Here is a 22,623-nt window from a genome sequence, read left to right on the forward strand (position 1 = left end):
TATTTCTTGTCTCCAGGATTTTGGTGTTTCTCCACCTTTAAGTGTAAAACTGAAGCATTTCAATAATACTGCTGTTAGTATCTCTCTGAATGTGTTGTACCATTCAGCTGGGTATCCATCCACACCTGGTATCTTAACTGTAGTCTTGATATGACATTATCTACATTATCTAATTCTTGTTTCGTTATCACACCTGTCATTACTTTATTCTGCTCTGTTCCAATGGACGGCAGGTCCAGTGAGTTCACAAAATGTGTAATGCTTGCAAAATCTACACTATCTGGTTGTTATCCTCCAAGATAATAGTTATTCAGCTCTTAGTCCCTTGTCATAATACGGTGAATCTAACTTTCATCTCCTCTTGACTGTCACATATTTTGTTTTGTCTGGTCACTTTTATCTGCTCTAATAATTGGGGGTCGTTTTGTTTCTGTCACGACCCGCAGGCTGTGATCAGGGCCTCCTGCCCAGTGTGAGTATGTTTGTGATTTTTTGTCTTCCTTTGCTCCCCTTTTGTGTGCTTGGTGTGTTTTGGTTTGGTGTATGTCTCTGTGTTTTGCTCTCCCTCTCTCTCCCTCTGGAGGCCACTGGTGGGCGTGGTCGCTGGAGCGCCGATCAGCACACCTGCAGCTCATCAACCATAATCAGCGCACCCATATATACCCAGACCAACCTTCCAGACCCCGCCGAATCGTTGAATCAGTCACAGTGAGAAAACGCCAGCCGCACCTGTACTTGTGTTTTTTCGAAACCTCTGCTTACCTGTTCTCTGCCTCGTCACAGACCACCAGTCCTGAGCCTGAACCCTGTCACTTGCCAGCCCTGCTGACCATGAACCCTAAACCTGAGCTTGAGTCACACCACCACCTTCAGCATCTCGGAGGAGCACCTAACCTGCCAGCATCACCGACCACGAACCTGGAGCCTGAGCCTGAGTCACACCACCACTCCCGGCGTCTCGAAGGATACCAGCCACGTCACCACTATTGCTTTTGTGTTTTCAATAAATTACACGTGTTTCCAACTAACTCTAGTCTGGCCCCAGATCCTGACAGTTTCATATGTTTAATTTCTTGGTCTTTGAGTTCTTGTAGTTTTTTTAAATTTAATTTAATTTAATGTTTCTGCTTTTCCTTCTTTTTAAATGGAAAAATACATCATGAGTTTTCCCCTGATTACTGCTTTGGCTGCATCACACATGTTACTTCTGGAAACTTCATCATTATAATTCATTATTATGGATTTCACATTGTCCTGCAGTGTGTCCCATTCTCTGACACTTGAAACATGGTAATGGTGCCGGGATAAACTCTCTCACATCACAGCTCAAATATCCCATTCTTACTTTCTTACACTCACTGTTTTCAAACTGGAGGACGACTGACAGACTGTCTGATTTCAGCCACTTTCTTTGTGTTTGCAGCTTTCACCATCTTTCCCTCTTTTACTTCTTGAGCTATCTCATCCATCAACATTGCCAAAGGAACATCATAAATAACACCTCTAAGCTTTGATCATTTTCCTGGGATGTGAGCACTGATTTTGTCTCCATCTAATGTATCTCCTCTGAGGAACTGATCTCTTTGCATCTGATCTCAAGTATTTAGCAAACGTGATGTTCCACATTTCTTTTTCAGTTGCTTTTGTCAGTTTCAGTTGGTGAAAATGTTCCTCTTCTTTTTTGAACACTATCATTACTTTCCATTCTGTTTGTTCACTCTCCCTCCTCATGTTGTCCTCCTTAGTTTTTTAACCATGTCGCCGCCTCCAAGCCAGAAGCTGCACTACCAGAGCTGTCACTCCTATCTGTCCTCTTTCTACTGACATCCTGCCATGGCATAATATCACTATCTCCATCCGTACTGTCACCCATGATGGTTACAGTCACTGTACAGTTCCTGCTAATCCACCAATACTCTGTTCACTTCTCTCTCGCAATCTCGTTCTCCAAACAATTCTCTCTCTCACACCTTCTTACCTCTTTCCATTTCTTCGTCTGTGGTCTCAGCCTTCCTTAGTTTATACTTCCACATTTATTTTATGATAAAATTGGTGTGTAAACTTCTCCAAAATGCTGAAAGAACCAGATCCTTCTGGGAGCTCTCAGATTATGCTACCGTCAGTCTCGATGTCATAATAACTGTAAATCTCACATCTACTTTACTTTTAATTTATTTAAATGTTTTTTAGGCAAGGTGGAGTCAGAAAATCAAATCATCTTCAGTTTAAACCATTGAGTCAGTATAAACATCATATAGCTTCATAAATCTATCATTATAATTTATAAAAAAAAAAACTTGACATCCAGTGTAGATGTTTGTTGTTATATGAAGGTTTTAAATGTGCAGCTCCACATTAAGATACTCAGTGAGGATCAGTATAATATCAGCCTGATGTCTGCAGTTTAGTGTCACCACAACTTTCACATCATCTTAATCTGAGCACAGAAGTAAAACATGTTGTCTGACCTCAGAGTCTCCAGTCTGCAGTCTGGACTCTGCAGAAAATCACTCAGATGATTCACGTCTGAATCCTTCAGGTTGTTGTCACTCAGGTCCAGCTCTCTCAGATGGGAGGGGTTGGACTTCAGAGCTGAGGCCAGAGAAGCACAGCTGATCTCTGACAAACTGCAGCTCCTCAATCTGAATAAAGAATAAATTATGTAAGTTTAGAAGACAATGTTCCTGCATGAAATCATTCAGTGATTAATAATCTGTTCAAAAAGAAAATGAGAAAATGGAAACTCCAAACATCTGAACCCAACAGGACGCAGGTTAAAACCTCTAAAATACAAAAGGTGACAAAGAGCTCTCATTAATATTAATGACAACGTGCTGCTGCTTCAATAAAGACGTCGTGACTTCACCTCTTAAACTCTGCAGCTCCACCAGTGGCTCCATCTATACAAACTCATGTTGTGAAGCCAAACTAATAAAAACTCACTAAAACTGATTTTAGATTCAATTCAAGATCACAAAGTTTCCAAAGCTGCAAATATGCATCTATGAATGGATTTGGTGTAGGAAGAAGAATCTCTTCTTGTTGGTTCTCAGACTCTCTTGCACTATTCATCACGTGCACAGCACTGAGTCTGGCTCGCTCACTTTCCTTTACTTTTTACCTGCGTCGCTATAAGACACCTGGTTTGTTACTTTATATTTCTGCACCTCTCTGGCTTGCCTTTGAACAGGACTCCCTCCATAAGCAGCTCTATGTTCACCACCACAGTTACAGCATCTGATTTTTGTGTCTTGGCCACACTTTCCATATTCATGTTCACCTGCACATCTTAGTTTTCCTTCACATTGTCCTGCAGTGTGTCCCATTCTCTGACACTTGAAACATGGTAATGGTGCCGGGATAAACTCTCTCACATCACAGCTCAAATATCCCATTCTTACACTCACTGTTTTCAAACTGGAGGACGACTGACAGACTGTCTGATTTCAGGCACTTTCTTTGTGTTTGCAGCTTTCACCATCTTTCCCTCTTTTACTTCTTGAGCTATCTCATCCATCAACATTGCCAAAGGAACATCATAAATAACACCTCTAAGCTTTGATCATTTTCCTGGGATGTGAGCACTGATTTTGTCTCCATCTAATGTATCTGCTCTGAGGAACAGATCTCTTTGCATCTGATCTCAAGTATTTAGCAAACGTGATGTTCCACATTTCTTTTTCAGTTGCTTTTGTCAGTTTCAGTTGGTGAAAATGTTCCTCTTCTTTTTTGAACACTATCATTACTTTCCATTCTGTTTGTTCACTCTCCCTCCTCATGTTGTCCTCCTTAGTTTTTTAACCATGTCACCGCCTCCAAGCCAGAAGCTGCACTACCAGAGCTGTCACTCCTATCTGTCCTCTTTCTACTGACATCCTGCCATGGCATAATATCACTATCTCTATCCGTACTGTCACCCATGATGGTTACAGTCACTGTACAGTTCCTGCTAATCCACCAATACTCTGTTCACTTCTCTCTCGCAATCTCGTTCTCCAAACAATTCTCTCTCTCACACCTTCTTACCTCTTTCCATTTCTTCGTCTGTGGTCTTAGCCTTCCTTAGTTTATACTTCCACATTTATTTTATGATCACATTTGTGTGTAAAGTTCTCCAAAATGCTGAAAGAACCGGATCCTTCTGGGAGCTCTCAGATTATGCTACCATCAGTCTCGCCACCATAATAACTGTAAATATCACATCTACTTTACTTTTTATTTATTTTCATTTTTTAATGAAAAGTGGAGTCAGAAAATCAAATCATATAGCTTCATAAATCTATCAATATCATTTATTTAAAAAAAACTTGACATCCAGTGTAGATGTTTGTTGTTATATGAAGGTTTTAAATGTGCAGCTCCACATTAAGATACTCAGTGAGGATCAGTATAATATCAGCCTGATGTCTGCAGTTTAGTGTCACCACAACGTTCACATCATCTTAATCTGAGCACAGAAGTAAAACATGTTGTCTGACCTCAGAGTCTCCAGTCTGCAGTCTGGACTCTGCAGAAAATCACACAGATGATTCACTCCTGAATCCTTCAGGTTGTTTTTACTCAGGTCCAGCTCTCTCAGATGGGAGGGGTTGGACTTCAGAGCTGAGGCCAGAGAAGCACAGCTGATCTCTGACAAACTGCAGCTCTCCAATCTGAATAAAGAATAAATGATGTGAGTTTAGAAGACAATGTTCCTGCTTGAAATCATTCAGTGATTAATAATCTGTTCAAAAAGAAAATGAGAAAATGGAAACTCCAAACATCTGAACCCAACAGGACGCCGGTTAAAACCTCTAAAATACAAAAGGTGACAAAGAGCTCTCATTAATATTAATGACAACGTGCTGCTGCTTCAATAAAGACGTCGTGACTTCACCTCTTAAACTCTGCAGCTCCACCAGTGGCTCCATCTATACAAACACATGTTGTGAAGCCAAACTAATAAAAACTCACTAAAACTGATTTTAGATTCAATTCAAGATCACAAAGTTTCCAAAGATGCAAATATGTCAGGATGAATTCTGGGGAAATGTGAACAAAAGTTAATCGATAAAATCAAAGTCTCTTCAGTTTGAACTAGTGTGAGTATCATATAGTTTTATGAAACTGATGGAAAAAGAAAATACTGAATATTTGTTGTTGTCTGTTTGTTGAAACAGAGATCAATTATTTATTAATTGTGTTTCTATATTTTATCATCACTTTCTTAAAAACATGATGTGGAATAAACGATGATGATCAAGAGTTGAAGAGGATCACAGTGAATTATTCAGTGTAGATTTTTCTCTTTATATGAAGGTTTTAAATGTGCAGCTCAACACTGTTCTGCTACAGTTCATCAATGAGATAGTCAGTGTGGATCAGTATAATAAAAACTTAACATTCATCTCAAGATCACAAATATTCCAAAGATGCAAATATGTCAGGATGAATTCTGGGGAAGAGTAAACAAAAGACATTTTCTGTATTTATTCATTTTCTGGTAATGTGGAGTCAGAAAATCAAATCATCTTCAGTTTACACCATTCAGTCAGTATAAGCATCATAAAGCTTCATAAATCTATCATTATGATTTATTTTTAAAAAACTTGACATCTAGTGTAGATGTTTCTTATTATATGAAGCAGAGCCGGCCCTGGGCATAAGCAGTACAGGCAAATGCTAGTGGCGCCGCCATCCGCGGGGGGCGCTGAAAATGGGGCGAGAAAACAACAGAATAATAAAAAAAATAAATAAACAAATAATTCTTTACCAGTGCCATCACTGCTATTATTTCTAAATATTATATAAGCCCACCACAGCAACATAACGTCATAGCGAAAGACTAATAAGTAACTGAGAGACCTTGTTTCTGGGTTCTGGCTCGGTGCAGTGTACCTGTCCTCTGTGAGGGGGGCGGGTCGAGAGGCGAGCTGCCTGCATCTGACCGGACCGAGACCCCAAGACCAAGAGAGAGATTTACTGATACTGTAGCGGAATCACAAGGTCCAAAAGACTGAAACCATCCGGCACCAAGAAAAGATAAAGACGGAAGGAAGAGGAAGACGTGAAGAAGATGCAGGTACAGTAACGATAATGTGATGAAGTGAATGAAATAAATAGTTGAATGATCTTTGTTGGAGCAGAGTGTTAGCTTGCTGGCTAACTTCGGACGACAGCAGCATTGTTTAATAATCAATAAGTAGCTGAGGTCAATGTGTGTTAATGTTACTCCACCTTAAATTCATCAGGGACATTTGGAGAGTTAACATTAGGCCTGTTCAGGTGTTATTTTACAGGTGTCTTTCCTGCCAGTATGTCAGTTAAAATGCTATTAGTTTTCCATCCTCTTTTTAACAGGGTAGATGTAGCCTTTGGTGTATTGTGTCACAGTTTATGTTTGTCAAAGTTTACATCAGTGTTAAAGTGCAGTTAAAGTGTATCACTGTTAATACTCCACACCTTAGCTTTCCCATATCATTCATAGGCTAAATAAACACTGCACTTGCACTCTGGTTAGACTGAATTGTATAATTCAATGGCAATAAAATTGAATGAATATCATCACATTTTCATTATTAGTCTATATTAGTCTTATGTATAGCACACATCAAGCATCTGATTTTTTTAATTAAAATGTAACATGCAGTGGTCATATATACTCTCTTCTCTCTTCAGATGCACGTTAACATATTTCACCAGCAGCCCAGTGACGCAGCATCAGGTGCTCCTGTCCTCTACCTCAGCACAGCAGAGTGACACAGCATCAGGAGGCATCATAAAGGCTGACTGGCCATCTCTTCTGACTGACTGAGTGAGATGAGAGCGAGTTCACAGGTGACCATTTCAAATAAAAAAAAAAAAGATGAGAGAGTGTCAACATGACCTTTCTAACAGTCTTAGTCAATGGGGAAAAAATCAAAAGAAGCTGGCTGATGTACTCAAACAGAAATGATAGCTTGCACTGCTTCTGCTGCTAAATGTTTTCTCCAAAAGAATACAGATTTAATAAGGAAGGACTAAAGGACTGGAACAATGCAAGCCACTTGCTGAAGACGTTCACGTTTGTTGAGACGGCATGTGAGCATAACAAATACCATTCTGTACCCAAACAATAAGTTGAACCTGAGAAAATTGTATGGTCCAAGGCCAATGCCAGTTGTACATGGCAGGATGTTGTTATAATGTGTATCAACAATGTGAGACAACTTAGGTACGAACACTGTGCCACTACTGTGAGTTATCACAAGTTCTTTTGAGCTGTGAAGGACTCAACCCTGTAAATTGGCACACAACAGTCATTCGATTGAGATTCGTCTAATATTGTCCAACTACGTTCTTAACCAATCAATCAATCAATCAATCCACAATGGAGTCGCTGAGCTGGTCAATGAATGCCATCGACAGAGTGTTCTCAACACGGCGTGCGGGTTCTGGTGAACCGACATGCCCGGACGGGACCTTTATGTCCGGCTACGTTAAGGATGGTTGGGAAAATTGGCGAGTCCTCTGCCTTGCCGCACTGGATGTGGAAGATGTCGAGGACGTGTACATGTTCACGTTCATGACAATTGGAACGATCGCTTTGGGATTTGGAATCTTTATGCAATATTGGAAAATGAGAAAGATCGCTACTGAGCAGACCAGTGCGAGGGCGGACAACGCCAATACTCGGAGTGCTGTGGTCGGAATACGCTCTGACATCTCAACAATCCGCGACTGCGTGATACAGATGCGAGCTGATGTAGCCACCAATCGGGAGGACATGGCGAAGCTAGCAGCCATAAAAGCTGCAGAGGAGACTGATGAATAACATGAAAATGCATTAAAGGGCTCTTACACCATCCCAACACCATCTCAACAAATAATAAATACACTGGACTTTTGCTCTCTCTCAATTGGATATTCTGACTTTGTGGCAAGCCTGGCTATAAGATGAGGCCATAAGATGAGACTGTTGTTCACTCATGATGGACTAATATGGACACATGTGCAGACACACATGTAATCTGTATGTACTGTCTAGAGCTTGAATTCAGCTCTATATGCTACTGCTGTAATATGTTTTGTCAAAGGTCATAACAAAAGAAAAAAAGAGAAGAAAAGAAAAAAAGTAATTTGCAAAAGACAAGAAAAGATCAGAATGAAGATTTTATCCTGTGGGTAATGGGGGCGGGACTTGATAAGCTTTGGCTTCTCCCGCTTTTCCCTTTCGGCCATGTGTGTTGTATTATTTGAACAATGATGAAATGTGATGCTTATGAATTGACATGTCCGAAACAAACAACATAAATAAATAAATAAATAAATAAATAAGGTTCATGACGATAGCCAGGAGCACAATACCCACATGGCAACATGGAAGGAGTTGCAGGTCGTTTTGGAAAGCGGCTGACAATATATAAGCGAGAGACGGCACTCTGAGGCTGAGAGATAATATGTCTGTACAATGCCTTATTTATATTGTATTTTTATCACTTGTTTCTTTCTTCAGTTATTATTTGGTGTGATATTTTTGACTTAAAAGAAATAAAACTTGAATATATACATGCAGTTTCTGTGTAAGTGTATGAACATTGATTGTGAAATTGACTGCGATGCAAGAGGGCGCTGGCTAAGATCTTGCCTAGGGCACCAAATTTGTCAGGGCCAGCACTGATATGAAGGTTTTAAATGTGCAGCTCCACATTAAGATACTCAGTGAGGATCAGTATAATATCAGCCTGATGTCTGCAGTTTAGTGTCACCACAACTTTCACATCATCTTAATCTGAGCACAGAAGTAAAACATGTTGTCTGACCTCAGAGTCTCCAGTCTGCAGTCTGGACTCTGCAGAAAATCACACAGCAGCTTCACTCCTGAATCCTTCAGGTCGTTCAAGCTCAGCTCCAGCTCTCTCAGATGAGAGGGGTTGGACTTCAGAGCTGAGGCCAGAGAAGCACAGCTGATCTCTGACAAACTGCAGCTCCTCAATCTGAATAAAGAATAAATGATGTAAGTTTAGAAGACAATTTTCCTGCTTGAAATCATTCAGTGATTAATAATCTGTTCAAAAAGAAAATGAGAAAATGGAAACTCAAAACATCTGAACCCAACAGGACACAGGTTAAAACCTCTAAAATACAAAAGGTGACAAAGAGCTGAAATGTGGACAAAAGTAAATCCATAAAATCAAAGTCTCTTCAGTTTGAACTAATGTGAGTATCATATAGTTTTATAAAACTGATGAAAAAAGAAAATACTGAATATTTGTTGTTGCCTGTTTGTTGAAACAGAGATAACTTATTTATTAATTGTGTTTCTATATTTTATTATCACTTTCTTAAAAAACACAATGTGGAATAAACGATGACGATCAAGAGTTGAAGATGATCACCGTGAATTATTCAGTGTAAATTTTTCTCTTTATATTTTCTTTTTTGGGGGAAAAGTGGAGTCAGAAAATAAAACAATCAAATTATACCGTCAGTTTAAGCGTCATAGAGCTTCATAAATCTATGATCCCTCACAAGCACAGCTGATCTCTGATGAACTGCAATTAATCAATCTGAATGAAGAATAAATGATGTAGATGAAAATCAATTTATTTTCCGATCAATGTTCAATTGTTTAATGTCCAGTCCAACTGTGTTACTGTGTCCTAATTAATTAGCTTCATCCTAAAATGATTGAGTGACTTTGTTATTGTGTTATTGTGGATCATCATATTGTAATGTCAGCCTTCTACACACATAATCTAAATGTCACCACATTCATGTCAACACAGATGATCAACATGCTGCTGAACTCTACACCCTCTTTAACACCTGTCCCAACACTACAGTGTCCATAACAACATGAATCCAATTAGAGCACAGACTGAATTCTACTGACAAACTGAGTTGTGTTCAGACAAACACAGGAAACAAGAAAAGGAAAGGATGTTTAAAAGTTTTGTTACGGATTTTTTGGATTAAATCAGGTAGATAAACACTGCACAAGAGCAAAATACAAGAACTGACCTCAAGATCTCCAGTCTACAGTTTGGACTCTTCAGTCCTGCACCCAGATTCACTCCTGAATCCTTCAGCTCGTTCTCACTCAGGTCCAGCTCTCTCAGATGGGAGGGGTTTGACTTCAGAGCTGAGGCCACGACTTCACAGTGAGTCTCTGAGAGTCCACAACCAGAAAGTCTGTGATGACAGAAAAAATAAAACTGAAGATCAAATGAAATCTGACACTTTATCTAAAAACAGACATGAACACATTTGGCTGTAACTCAGCTGGTTAGTTGTTCAGTCTGAGCTGGTCAGTCATTGATCACAAGGTTTGTGATTTAAACTTGAGCTCCTCCTGTCAACATGTCAAAGTGCTCTTGAGCAAACTAATGATCCCTCAATGGCAGCTTTAGACCAAAATGTCTACCAAACAAGGTGATGTGATTTGTGTCAGTTAAACTTTATTTGAACATGATGTCCACTGAGTGCTACAATCACTGGAGATTGTAACAGCACTTGTATGTATTTGATCCTGCCTGTCCTCCTCACTCCCACCACCAACTTACACGTGTGTGTGTGTGTGTGTGTGTGTGTGTGTGTGTGTGTGTCTGTATATAATAAGAACAATAAACAGGCACATTATAGAAACAAAGTGTAGAAACTCAATCCACTGTAAAAATAAGACTGTTGTGATAAAATGAATGTAAAACTTTTTAATCTTCCATCACTTGAAGAGTGAGAAGATGATAGAAGATGTTTTTTTCTTTTAGATATTTATAGTGAAAAACACAAAATCAGATTTAACTTGTCTGAGTTTTATAGAGCTGAACTTTCAGATTGTGCATGTGTGTAACGTGTGGATCTTTAATACTGATGACGTCAGCTCAACATTGTTTTACAAAGGTAATAAACACACAATGATAGTCACATCTGGACTCACAGAGCCTTCCTGCAGTTCCTCACAGCTGGAATCAGTCTCTGTCGTCCCTCCTTGGGTGTGTTGTACTTCTTCAGGTCCAACTCATCCAGAACCTCCTCTGACATCTGCAGCATGTAGGCCAGAGCTGAGCAGTGGATCAGAGAGAGTTTCTTCTCTGATCTGTTCTCTGACTTCAGGAACTCTTGGATCTCCTGATGAACTGAGTGGTCGTTCATCTCCATCAGACAGTGGAAGATGTTGATGCTTCTGTCAGGAGAGATATTAGTCTTTCTTCTCTTCTTCAGGTTGTTGATGGCTCTCTGGATGATTTCTGGACTGTTGTCTGTCCGACCCAGCAGACCTCCTAAGAGTCTCTGGTTGGACTCCAGAGAGAGGCCATGAAGGAAGCGAACAAACAGGTCCAGGTGGCCATTTTTACTTTCAAGGGATTTCGTCATTATTCTGTTCAGGAAGTCATCCAGTGTTGAATCAACATGTTTTTTTCCCAAAAAAGCCTCCAGCACCTTTGTGTTCCTGTTGGTGTAACAGTGGAACATGTAGACTGCAGCCAGAAACTCCTGAACGCTCAGATGAACAAAGCAGTAGACTGTTTTCTGGAAGATCACACTCTCTCTTCTGAAGATCTCTGTACAAACTCCTGAGTACACCGAGGCGTCTGTGACATTAAGACCACAGCGCTCCAGGTCTTCTTGGTAGAACATGATGTTTCCTGTCTCGAGATGTTCAAACGCCAGCCTCCCCAGCTTCAGAAGAACTTCCCTGTCAGCCTCCGTCAGCTCCTGTGGACTCGTCTCACATCCCTCATGGTACTTCTGCTTCTTCCTCTTTGTCTGAACCAGCAGGAAGTGTGAGTACATGTCAGTCAGGGTCTTGGGCAGCTCTCCTCTCTGGTCTGTAGTCAACATGTGGTCCAGAACTGTAGCAGTGATCCAGCAGAAGACTGGGATCAGACACATGATGTGGAGGCTCCTGGAGGTCTTGATGTGTGAGATGATTCTGCTGGACAGATCTTCATCACTGAACCTCCTCCTGAAGTACTCCTCCTTCTGGACGTCAGTGAAGCCTCGTACTTCTGTTACCCTGTCCACACATGAAGGAGGGATCTGATTGGCTGCTGCAGGTCTGGAAGTTATCCAGACGAGAGCCGAGGGAAGCAGCTTCCCCTGGATGAGGTTTGTCAGCAGCACGCTGACTGATGACTTCTGTGTGACATCAGACACGACCTCATGGTTGTTGAAATCCAGTGAAAGTCTGCTTTCATCCAGGCCATCAAAGATGAAGAGAGGTTTACAGACAGCGAGCTTCTCTGCTGTCACCTTCTGTAATGTTGGATGGAAAACATGGAGCAGCCTGAGAAGACTGTACTGCTCATCTCTGATCAGGTTCAGCTCCCTGAACGACAGCAGAACCAGCAGACTGACATCTTGGTTTTCAGAGCCCTCTGCCCAGTCCAGAGTGAACTTCAGCACCGAGAAGGTTTTTCCAACTCCAGCGACGCCGTTGGTCAGAACCACTCTGATGCGTCTCTGTTGGTCAGGTGAGGCTTTAAAGATGTCGCAGCACTTGATTGGAGTGTCATGGAGGGTCTCCATCTTGGAAGCTGTCTCTAGCTGTCTCACCTCATGTTGGGTATTCACCTCTTCACTCTGTCCCTCTGTGATGTAGAGCTCAGTGTAGATCCTGTTGAGGAGGGTTCCACTTCCTGTTTCATCACTTCCTGTTTCATCACTTCCTTCAGTCACACGTTCACATCTCCTCCTCAGACTGATCCTATGTTCATCTAACACCTCCTGCAGACCAACATTCACTAAAAAAGGGAGAAAAGTGTGAGACAAAACAAAACACGACGACAATTGAAAATGCACATTATTTTCACTTTCATTTAAAAGGACCAAAATAAGAATATATAAAGCCCATCAAACCTCTGTTATTTGTTGTTGGTGTTGATTTACACTGAACAAAAATATAAACGCAACACTTTTGTTATTGCTCCCATTTTTCATGACTTGAACTCAAAGATCTGAAACATTTTCTTTATACACAAAAGAACCACTTCTTTCAAATATTGTTCACAAATCTGTCTAAATCTGTTAGTGAGCACTTCTCCTTTGCTGAGATAATCCATCCCACCTAACAGGTGTGGCATATCAACATGCTGATTAGACAGCATTAATATTGTACAGGTGTGCCTTAGGCTGGCCACAATAAAAGGCCATTCTGAAATCAGTGTATGATGGTGGAACGAGCTCCAGACTGAGATCAGGAGAGCAGGAACTGTGCTCTTCTTCAGCCTGAACACTTACTAGAAGACATTCAGTTTATTTGATGAAGCTGATGTTCCTGCTTGATTCTTGTGATTTGGGGGTTTGTGTCCACGTGGTTGAATGCACTGACTGTAAGTCTTTAAATAAACAGAATAACATGTAGCAGGTGGCATTTCTAATTGGTAGAGATGTAGAGTCTTACACTGAACACTGCTGCTCTGACCGGCTGGTCTTGTTCTGGATCTTTTTCCACACTGGGGACAGGAGGAGTCCCCTGATGAAGCAGACTGGTCCCAGTATGAAGTGATGCACTGCCTGCAGAACCAGTGTCCACAGCTGGTAGAGACTGGATCCTTCAGGACGTCCTGACACAAAGCACAGCTGCAGAGCTGCTCCTCCACAGAAACATGACTCCTCTTCCTGTCAAGACATTTTTCAATAACTAATATGATTTGTTGAGCGTTGACAAGAGGTACAAAACTAACAATACTTAATACTTAATAATATAAGATCCATTTCAGTTTGAAACATGATCTGCACTAGTAGTTCTGCATTACATTTATAAAAATCTTGGCATTTTGTTTCGTTTTCATTCTCAATGTATCACGTTTAATCAAGTCAGTTTACAATCTCTTATTGTGTGTCTGAGGGTCCAGGTTCAATACTGAACTCTAGAGGAAGATCTCTGGACCGGTCACTCCTCAAAGGCCAGTGGTCCTCAATAGGTGGCCCCCGGGCCGCATTCGGCTCGCCAGCCGCCTATTTGTGGCCCCCAAACTATTATTCCCTCACCATGTGTTTTGGTTGCGTCAGCACGTGTATACCGGGACTTGTCTCCATGCCAACGATACACAGACATCGTGTTACTGGGTCACTCAATACGAGCGCAATTTTTAACTTTCACTTTTGTTTTTGGAGCAGTTCGGATTTTACCGGCTGTAGGAGCCTATATTGCACAAAAATGGTGTGTTCCAAGATCACTGCTAAAAGAAAAGTGGACAGTGAAAATCGGCAATTCAAAGAAGAACTGACAAAAAAAAAAAAGTGCATTCATTCTCCCTCCAACCAGCACAAGACCCATGTGCTTAATATGCCAGGAGACTATAGATGAGATGTTACATTTTTTTAAATTAGAAACGGCATTATGAGACGAAGCATAGGAATTTTGAAGAGACATTTCCTCAAAGTTCAGAGGTAAGAACAAAAAAAATAAATGCACTGAAATCGTCATATCAAGCTGCAAGCAGGATTCTTGTCACATCTATGACACAACAACAAAGCGCAACAGAGCGCTCACTTAGAGACTTAGAAACTTTGTTTTATCCAACTACTTTAATTTGTCAAAATGGAAATGACATTTTATTTTAGTTCGGATATTTTGTTAAATATATATTAAATACATGGACCTTTGAGTCAATGCAAAAAATCTTTGTGGCCCTTTGAGATTTGTATTTGAGTACCCCTGTCATAGGAAGACAGCTGGATACTGGAGACTCTGCTCTCTGTCTGTTGCAAACATCAATATGTTTAAATTGGGGCTGTCAATCCTTTAAAATAGTTAAATCGTGACATATTTATGTGTTGTTAATGTACCTCAAAGGGACATCTTTCAAGTCTTTAACACTCAAAGTTGACAAATTTATACAAATGTATGTTCATTATCATTGCAACATCCAAAATAATGACACATACTGTGCAGAATAACCTCAGAGGTGCTGCACACTCAAAACATATACTGAAAGCAAAACATGACAAACTCAACAAGCAACAACTGATGGTCCCACTGACCTGAATGTAACATTTCTTAGTAACACCAACACAATGTAGTGTCCAACTTCACACTGGTAAAGGTCAACTAAACAATGTTAATCCACCTGCAGGCTGTAGCCACACATTTAACATCAGTGGTGAGAGTAGAAACAGATGCTGCCAAAATAATCGTGACTAATCGACTAATCGAAAAAATAATCGATAGATTAGTCGACAACCAAAATATTCGTTAGTTGCAGCCCTATTTTAGAGCTTAACTTGCCTTTCAAAAGACACTTTTCTTTATACATTTCTGCTGAAGGAGCTTTGTTTCTGCTCACCATCCACAACGTCACTGCTGCATCACTTCCTGATTTCCCAAATAACGGGGCAGGCCGAGAATCATAACGTGTGCACGATAATCACGTTTTAAAACAATTAACTGCGTTAAGAAGAATTTACATTGACTCGTTATTATCGCAACAACATGTTTTTATTAATATCACATGAATCCTTGATAAATTCTCTGATGACAAAGTCATTTAGGAAGCTCTAAATACACAAACTGCTGCTGCTGTTGATAATTAGGAGGTTTAAAAGTTTGTTTCAGTTCTCTTAGTTTAGTTTACAGCTTTTAGGAGACTGACAGCTGTCAGATACTCAGAGGAAGATTGTGACTGATTTATTTTTGTGTCAGAAACTTTTTTGAGCAAACACATCTTAATAGAATAACAGAAAATAGACGTAAGCAGAAGCAGGTGATAATGAGTCAGTTCTTCTTACCGTGTGTGTGAGGGTCCATTTCTGAAGAATAAAGGAGGATCTTTGGACCGGTCACTCCTCATAGACAGACAGCTGGATACTGGAGACTCTGCTCTCTGTCTGTTGAACTGAACTCTGCAACAACATGATTTTATTTATATCTCATGAATCTTTGAAAAATTCTCTGATGACAAAGTCATTTAAGAAGCTCTAAATACACAAACTGCTGCTGCTGTTGATAATTAGGAAGTTTAAAAGTTTGTTTCAGTTCTCTTCAGAGGAAGACGACACGGATGACTTCTTTGTGTAACAAGCTTTACTTAGTAAATACATTTTAGTAGAACATTTCAATAGATAAACACAAAATGAATGCTGGCAGAAGCAGCTTAAAATGAGTCATATATATTAGTAGCCGTTCTCTTACTGTGTGTGTGAGGGTCCATTACTGAAGAATAAAGGAGGATCTTTGGACCGGTCACTCCTCATAGACAGACAGCTGGATACTGGAGACTCTGCTCTCTGTCTGTAGAACTGAACTCTGCAACAACATGTTTTTATTAATATAACGTGAATCCTTGATAAATTATCTAATGAAAGCCAACTAGGGTGCCTCCAGGACAAAATGTTTGCAGTTAACATTTCAGCAAACTACAAATACGTCCAGATTTGTACATGTAATAGGCTACATACCATACTGACATCTTACAGAACGTGTCATATCACAATATGATGACAAACGATATGATATATTTTACTGTATTCAGGTATTTCAAGATAAAACATGATGTTTACTGATCTTCACCAGGTTAGTTTGTGCCTAAACTTAACGAGAACATAAACACAGTGTTGAGAAGTGAAAACTTGGAGATTGGACCGAAAGAAACTTAAAGTTGCTTCATCAACAAACAGAGTGTTAACAAGCCAGCATTTATTCTGGCTGTTGGGTTGTTGTTGAGGAAGCTTGAAATACATTTTAGTAGAAATGTTAATACATAAACACAAAATCAACATCTGTAAAAGTAACTGAACATGAGTCACATGGATAAGTTAGTAGCAGTTCTCTTACTGTGTGTCTGAGGGTCCATTACTGAAGAATAAAGGAGGATCTTTGGACCGGTCACTCCTCATAGACAGACAGCTGGATACTGGAGACTCTGCTCTCTGTCTGTAGAACGGAAATCTGCAACAACATGTTTTTATTTATATCTCATGAATCTTTGATAACTTATTTGAAGACAAAGTCATTTAGGAAGCTTTAAATACACAAACTGCTGCTGATGTTGATAATTAAGAGGTTTAAAAGTTTGTTTCAGTTCTCTTCAGAGGAAGACGACACGGATGACTTCTTTGTGTAACAAGCTTTACTTAGTAAATACATTTTAGTAGAACATTTCAATAGATAAACACAAAATGAATGCTGGCAGAAGCAGCTTAAAATGAGTCATATATATTAGTAGCAGTTCTCTTACTGTGTGTGTGAGGGTCCATTACTGAAGAATAAAGGAGGATCTTTGGACCGGTCACTCCTCATAGACAGACAGCTGGATACTGGAGACTCTGCTCTCTGTCTGTTGAACTGAACTCTGCAACAACATGTTTTTATTAATATAACGTGAATCCTTGATAAATTATCTAATGAAAGCCAACTAGGGTGCCTCCAGGACAAAATGTTTGCAGTTAACATTTCAGCAAACTACCAATATGTCCAGATTTGTACATGTAATAGGCTACATACCATACTGACATTTTATAGATCGTGTCATATCACAATATGATGACATACGATATATTTTACTGTATTCAGGTATTTCAGGCCAAAACATGATGTTAACTGATCCTCACCAGGTTAGTTTTGTGCCTAAACTTAACGAGAACATAAACACAGTGTTGAGAAGTGAAAACTTGGAGATTGGACCGAAAGAAACTTAAAGTTGCTTCATCAACAAACAGAGCGTTAACAAGCCAGCATTTATTCTGGCTGTTGGGTTGTTGTTGAGGAAGCTTGAAATACATTTTAGTAGAAATGTTAATACATAAATACAAAATCAACATCTGTTAAAGTAACTGAACATGAGTCACATGAATAACTTAGTAGCAGTTCTCTTACTGTGTGTCTGAGGGTCCATTACTGAAGAATAAAGGAGGATCTTTGGACCGGTCACTCCTCATAGACAGACAGCTGGATACTGGAGACTCTGCTCTGTCCTCCTCTTCCTCCACACAAAGTCTCCTGGAGGCCATCTTCTGGACTTCAGTCAGTCTGAGAGGTAAAACAGTTACACTGACTGTGAGCTCAAAACACAAGAATGAGGTGAAGAGTTTGTGAGTGGGGTTGGGCTGATGAACGATGCCATCGCCCATCACCGATGACTGACAGCCATGTCGTTGTTTGTGGGGAGAGGATGAGAAAAGAAGTATGTTTCTGCTCAGTGCACTAACATCACGTCTCCATGTCCCGTTTATTGTTTTCTTATTAAACCAGCTCAGTTAGACGAACCCACAGGGATGTATGTCGGTGGTGACAGGAGACAGTTTCCTCGTCTTTTTAAAGGAACAATGCAGTGTTTGCGGATGAGCTTTACAGCAGTAAGCGCAATTGCATTGTTTGACATTAATGTATAAAACCATAGACATACATACATACACACATATACATAGACGCCTCACTGAGCATGTTGGCCCGTTGCTGCGATATGTCAACATCGCTGCCATCTTGGATGTGGCAGTTCCGCCCCGTACAAGTCAATGGAGTGAACTTTATAAAGCGCCTTCTACAAAGTGTTATAAGTTAATATCTCTCATTTACACATTCACACGCACAAATATATTCAGGAAACAGATATGAACCAAAAACAACGTCTGTAACGTTCTCTGGTGATTATAAACGTTAACTACTCCTTATATGTTCAGTATACAGGTGGCAAATCAAGATAAGAAGCTGCCGCAGCAGTGAGCTGCTTTCTTTTCTTTCAGCAGTGAAGTAATAATTCCATGACAGAACAGCAGCTGGGAGAAGCCGTAACGCTGCAGTTTCCCGTTGGGGATCAATAAAGTATTTCTGATTCTGATTCATATATTATGAAGTCAGCTGTCCATATTTAAAGTTAAATTAAATTAACCAAGTTGACAATATGGTAGGCAGATGTTACATTTACATGTCAGGATCTGGTTATTATGGACAGATTCAATACTTAACTGTTATGTATCATCACAGTAACAGAGTTACAGACATTAGCAGTAGGGATGTCCTGATCAGGTTTTTTTTACCCCGATCCCGAGCCGAGCCCTTTAGTATCTGCCTATACCGAGTCCCGATCAGATACTCAGCCTTAACTAATATTTTCCTGGATAACACAGCTGCATTAAAAAAAATACACCTGCATCCAAGCTATTCCTAATAGTTTTTTTTTTTTTGTTGAAACAAAGTATACACTTTTATATGGCTCCATCTTATTCTGCATTTACTATTCCAACATTGGCCTCCACCTTCCTTGTGTTAGCAGGTGAGCGTGTGACGCTGCACTGTGACAGCAGACTCTCGTGTGAGACCAAGGCCGCTTTAATGCACGGGCTTGCCTGGGCTGAAGCCCAGGGGCCTCACAAGTTCAGGGGCCTCCCAAGTTCAGGTTCACAATGAGCTGAAAAGATCATATTGTTTTGTAACTTGTCAGGTTTTCTGTCAATCACTCTAATCGCACGTTACGTGGCTGCTGATTGATCCAAATTAGGAGTGACCCACGTGGCCCCATAGCCTATGGCCGGTGGGCTGACCTATCAGAATGTCTATAGTTAGTTTTGGGGTGTGTCCCTCTATGATTGAGTGACATTTAGTGGAAAATGTCGGGGAAGACGTCTGAGAGTGGTGCCCAGAAAAGAAAAAAACGTATTAAGAAAGAGCTGCGCGAAAAAGAATTACTGAAGAGCATCCCAAAGCTTTTTTAAACCAGCTGCTGCTGAAGATGGACCCAGCACCAGGTGAAGCTAGCTATCTCACACACCGGAGGAAGCGGAGGAGCCGCAGGCTGCGCAGGTGGATGTAGCTGGAGAGGAGCAGGGGACCGCCCACAGCAGTGGAGGGCAGGAGGAGGGGGAAGCACACGGGCCCCAGAGAGAGGACCAGACAGGAAGAAAGTGCTGTATTTATAGATTGTGCAGGTTTTAAATTGTTGTGGTTGTGCATTGTTTTAAGAGAAATGCACATTTGCTTAGATATTTGTCTAGATCAGGGGCACCTGGCGGCCCGCGGGCCTCACTCAATGCCAGTCAATTTCCAAATATCAATAATTCACAGTGTCGTCGGAACATTATGCAAACAATTTGTATCTTGATGAGAGAGATAGGGCTACTTCTCTGCCCCGGATCACACCCCATGCAAACATGTTCTATCCTTTTTAATTAATGGAGAAGCGTTAGTGGAGCCTGTTTCATATGTCCACGCTTGCTCTCCATGACTTCTCCACACCGGAGCGCACAACAAGGATGCGCTCCGACTCGGACTGCCCTTCCACCTGGACGCCGCATACCTCGACCCCGTGCACGGCCAGAGTTTACCCTACACACGGTTATCGTATTTCTCCTTTCACGGACTCCTCGGCGTGTGTGATTACTCCTTCGAGCCTGCGTTCATCTGCAAAAGGAGCAGCTTGAGTGCGCTGAGTAAATGAAGGCCACGCGCGGCTCAGAAAGCATCTGCCGCAGCAGCTGGAAGACAAACGACTCAGCAAGGTGGAGACAATGCGGGTAGCTATTTACTATATCAATGTGGAGCCTGCTGGACTTGTATCGGGATGGAGGTGTCACTCAGAGACGGGCGTAACTGCGCCGCTGCAGCAGAGGACAGAGTGCAGCAATGATGGCGAATACTCGCTCAAGTTGGCACAGCCATATAAATGTGCCACAAAGTCAACCCAGTGGGAGACTTAGAGATCAGAGCCTAAATTCAGATTAGCTGTTGTTAACGCAGTGCGAGCTTGAGCCAGTGTGCAGGCGAAGTTGAGCGCACAGAAGGAGAGATTGAGAGCAAGAGTGAGTGATCTGCAGCGCAGCCAGCAAGAGTCAGTGAGAGCGCAGAGGTTATTATTGCACCTTAAAATGCATAAAAGCAAACATGCAAATACATTTATTGATCACAGAATATATTTCTGTTTCCGCAAATTAAATTAGGTTTTTAGATTATACTGCAAACCTCCTGTAAATGTTGCTCAGTTTCATCTTTTTGGCACCTGGCATTAGGCCATGTTGCTATCCATGGGGCTGAATGGAGTGTGTCTGTGCAGGTGCATGTGATTGATAGACAGGGCCCGCTGAGGCCGGAGCAGAGGTTTGTGCAGACAGATGGTGGTTGGTGTTGTTTTTCATAATATCGTTTGAAGTCATATTTGCACACATTTTGGTTTTATTATCACCATAATTTGCTATGTGTGGTTGTTAAAAAAAAGCGTATTGTGTTTATGCTCAGTGGGCTCAGTGATATGTTAATAACAATATTATGGTGTTTTCTGGCTCAAAGAGGGAAAATTCACTGTTGTGTGTCTTGAAAGAAACTACTGCATTTTGTGATGTAGATTACCTAGATATTACGCTTTTTTAAAATGAGACTCTATAAATCGAGGGGATGGAGGGCCTATAAAACCTCTCAGCCCCGGGGTCTAACATTAGGCTAAGGCCCCGGGCTCACGCCTGGTGCCTCCAAATCATCTACTGCTTTTTAGATATTCCTTACATTGCACATAAAATGACGTGAACACGTTGCTTGTCTATTTCACAGCGTTCAGCATCTCCTCGATTACCTGTTTTACACGCTCTGCTGGATGAGACTCACCAAACTAGTGCGCATACCGAACAAATAGGGTAAGATTTATTAGATTGGTTATTTTTCAGGTGCATTAATAGATGTGTTGTGTCCATACGCAGTGCATCGTGCAGTACCGATTGTCTTTATTGATTGTTTTTACAGCTGCTGGAAGCGAGTCAGAGTGCTAGCTGAGGATGAGGTGGACATTTGGAAGTGCGCCGCCATAGACCTGAGGTCTGAGGAGGAAGACGGCACAAGATGGCGGGGTGTCTGGATGGATTGTGCGACCTCCATCCTTTCGCAGCCAGGAGCTGACCGAGCTCTGTGCCACACTGCAGTCGACATTAGAGGCGATACCAAAGTACAGGGCAGTGCACCACAGACGTCTGCAAAACGGACCGAATTCATAAAGAACGCCGCCACTGCAGACACTTCACGGTGCTGTCGGATTTTGGGCTTCTCGTGAGCTGCCCATATGTTGTGTGGGCAGATCTCCTTTGCTTTGTGTTTGCGTTTGTGCTAATAAAGCTCTTTCTTTGAATAAACAGCACGTTCCTGGCTAATGTTCCTTTCCTCAATAAATTCATTCATGTCCTTGATGATATCCTAAATATATATTTATTTATTTATTTATTTATTTATTATTGGGGTTTACATTTATAATGACTCAGGGTGACCAATAGTGACAGATCTGCCAACCAATCACGAGTGACTTTTGTGTTATGTATACTAGATATTGCACTTAATATGACATATACTTCTATGTTACCAAAACACAAATTATTTTATCAGTTGATTGCATATATTATGTTAAACTGACAGAAATCTCAGGTCAGACAAGGCTCATGTGACCCACTTATTTTGAGTTAGGTGTACTCATAACTTTTATGTTCAGTGTGCAAGCTGTTTCCACTAAATATTTGAGTAGAGTGAGCTAATTTGGATTTAGCTGAATAATGAAAAATGTTGTTAATTTGACTTTAAAATTACAATGTATAACTGTTGTTTATACATAAAATGACTAAGTTATGAGACACTATTTTGTTTACGCTTAATAAACATTAAAAAATGAATGTCATGTAACATATATGTCCTGTAAATATGACATAGAATTAAATGCTCACAAAACATAAATTATTTTATTGTGTGATTAAAAA

General features: G+C 40.7%; 2 protein-coding genes across 4 annotated transcripts in view; both read right to left on the bottom strand.

Annotated features, from left to right (window-relative positions):
• Positions 1–22,623, bottom strand: part of LOC115569878 (NACHT, LRR and PYD domains-containing protein 12-like) — a 94,312-nt gene that overhangs the window by 68,286 nt on the left and 3,403 nt on the right. The window contains exons 3-6 of one of the 3 annotated variants that reach the window (XR_003981634.1): positions 17,780–17,932; positions 17,142–17,255; positions 16,739–16,852; positions 15,226–15,280 (exon numbers count right to left, since the gene is read on the bottom strand). The exons of the other annotated variants lie outside the window; for them this stretch is intronic. The gene's annotated coding sequence lies outside the window, so the exon portion shown is untranslated. Of the gene's footprint in view, positions 1–15,225; positions 15,281–16,738; positions 16,853–17,141; positions 17,256–17,779; positions 17,933–22,623 lie in introns of those variants that run through there. 3 annotated transcript variants of the gene reach the window in all.
• The window catches only part of LOC115569875 (NACHT, LRR and PYD domains-containing protein 12-like), a 152,657-nt gene that overhangs the window by 11,021 nt on the left and 119,013 nt on the right, over positions 1–22,623 (bottom strand). The window lies entirely within an intron of this gene.

Source organism: Sparus aurata, chromosome 19, assembly GCF_900880675.1.
Source record: "Sparus aurata chromosome 19, fSpaAur1.1, whole genome shotgun sequence".
Lineage (NCBI taxonomy): Eukaryota > Metazoa > Chordata > Actinopteri > Spariformes > Sparidae > Sparus > Sparus aurata.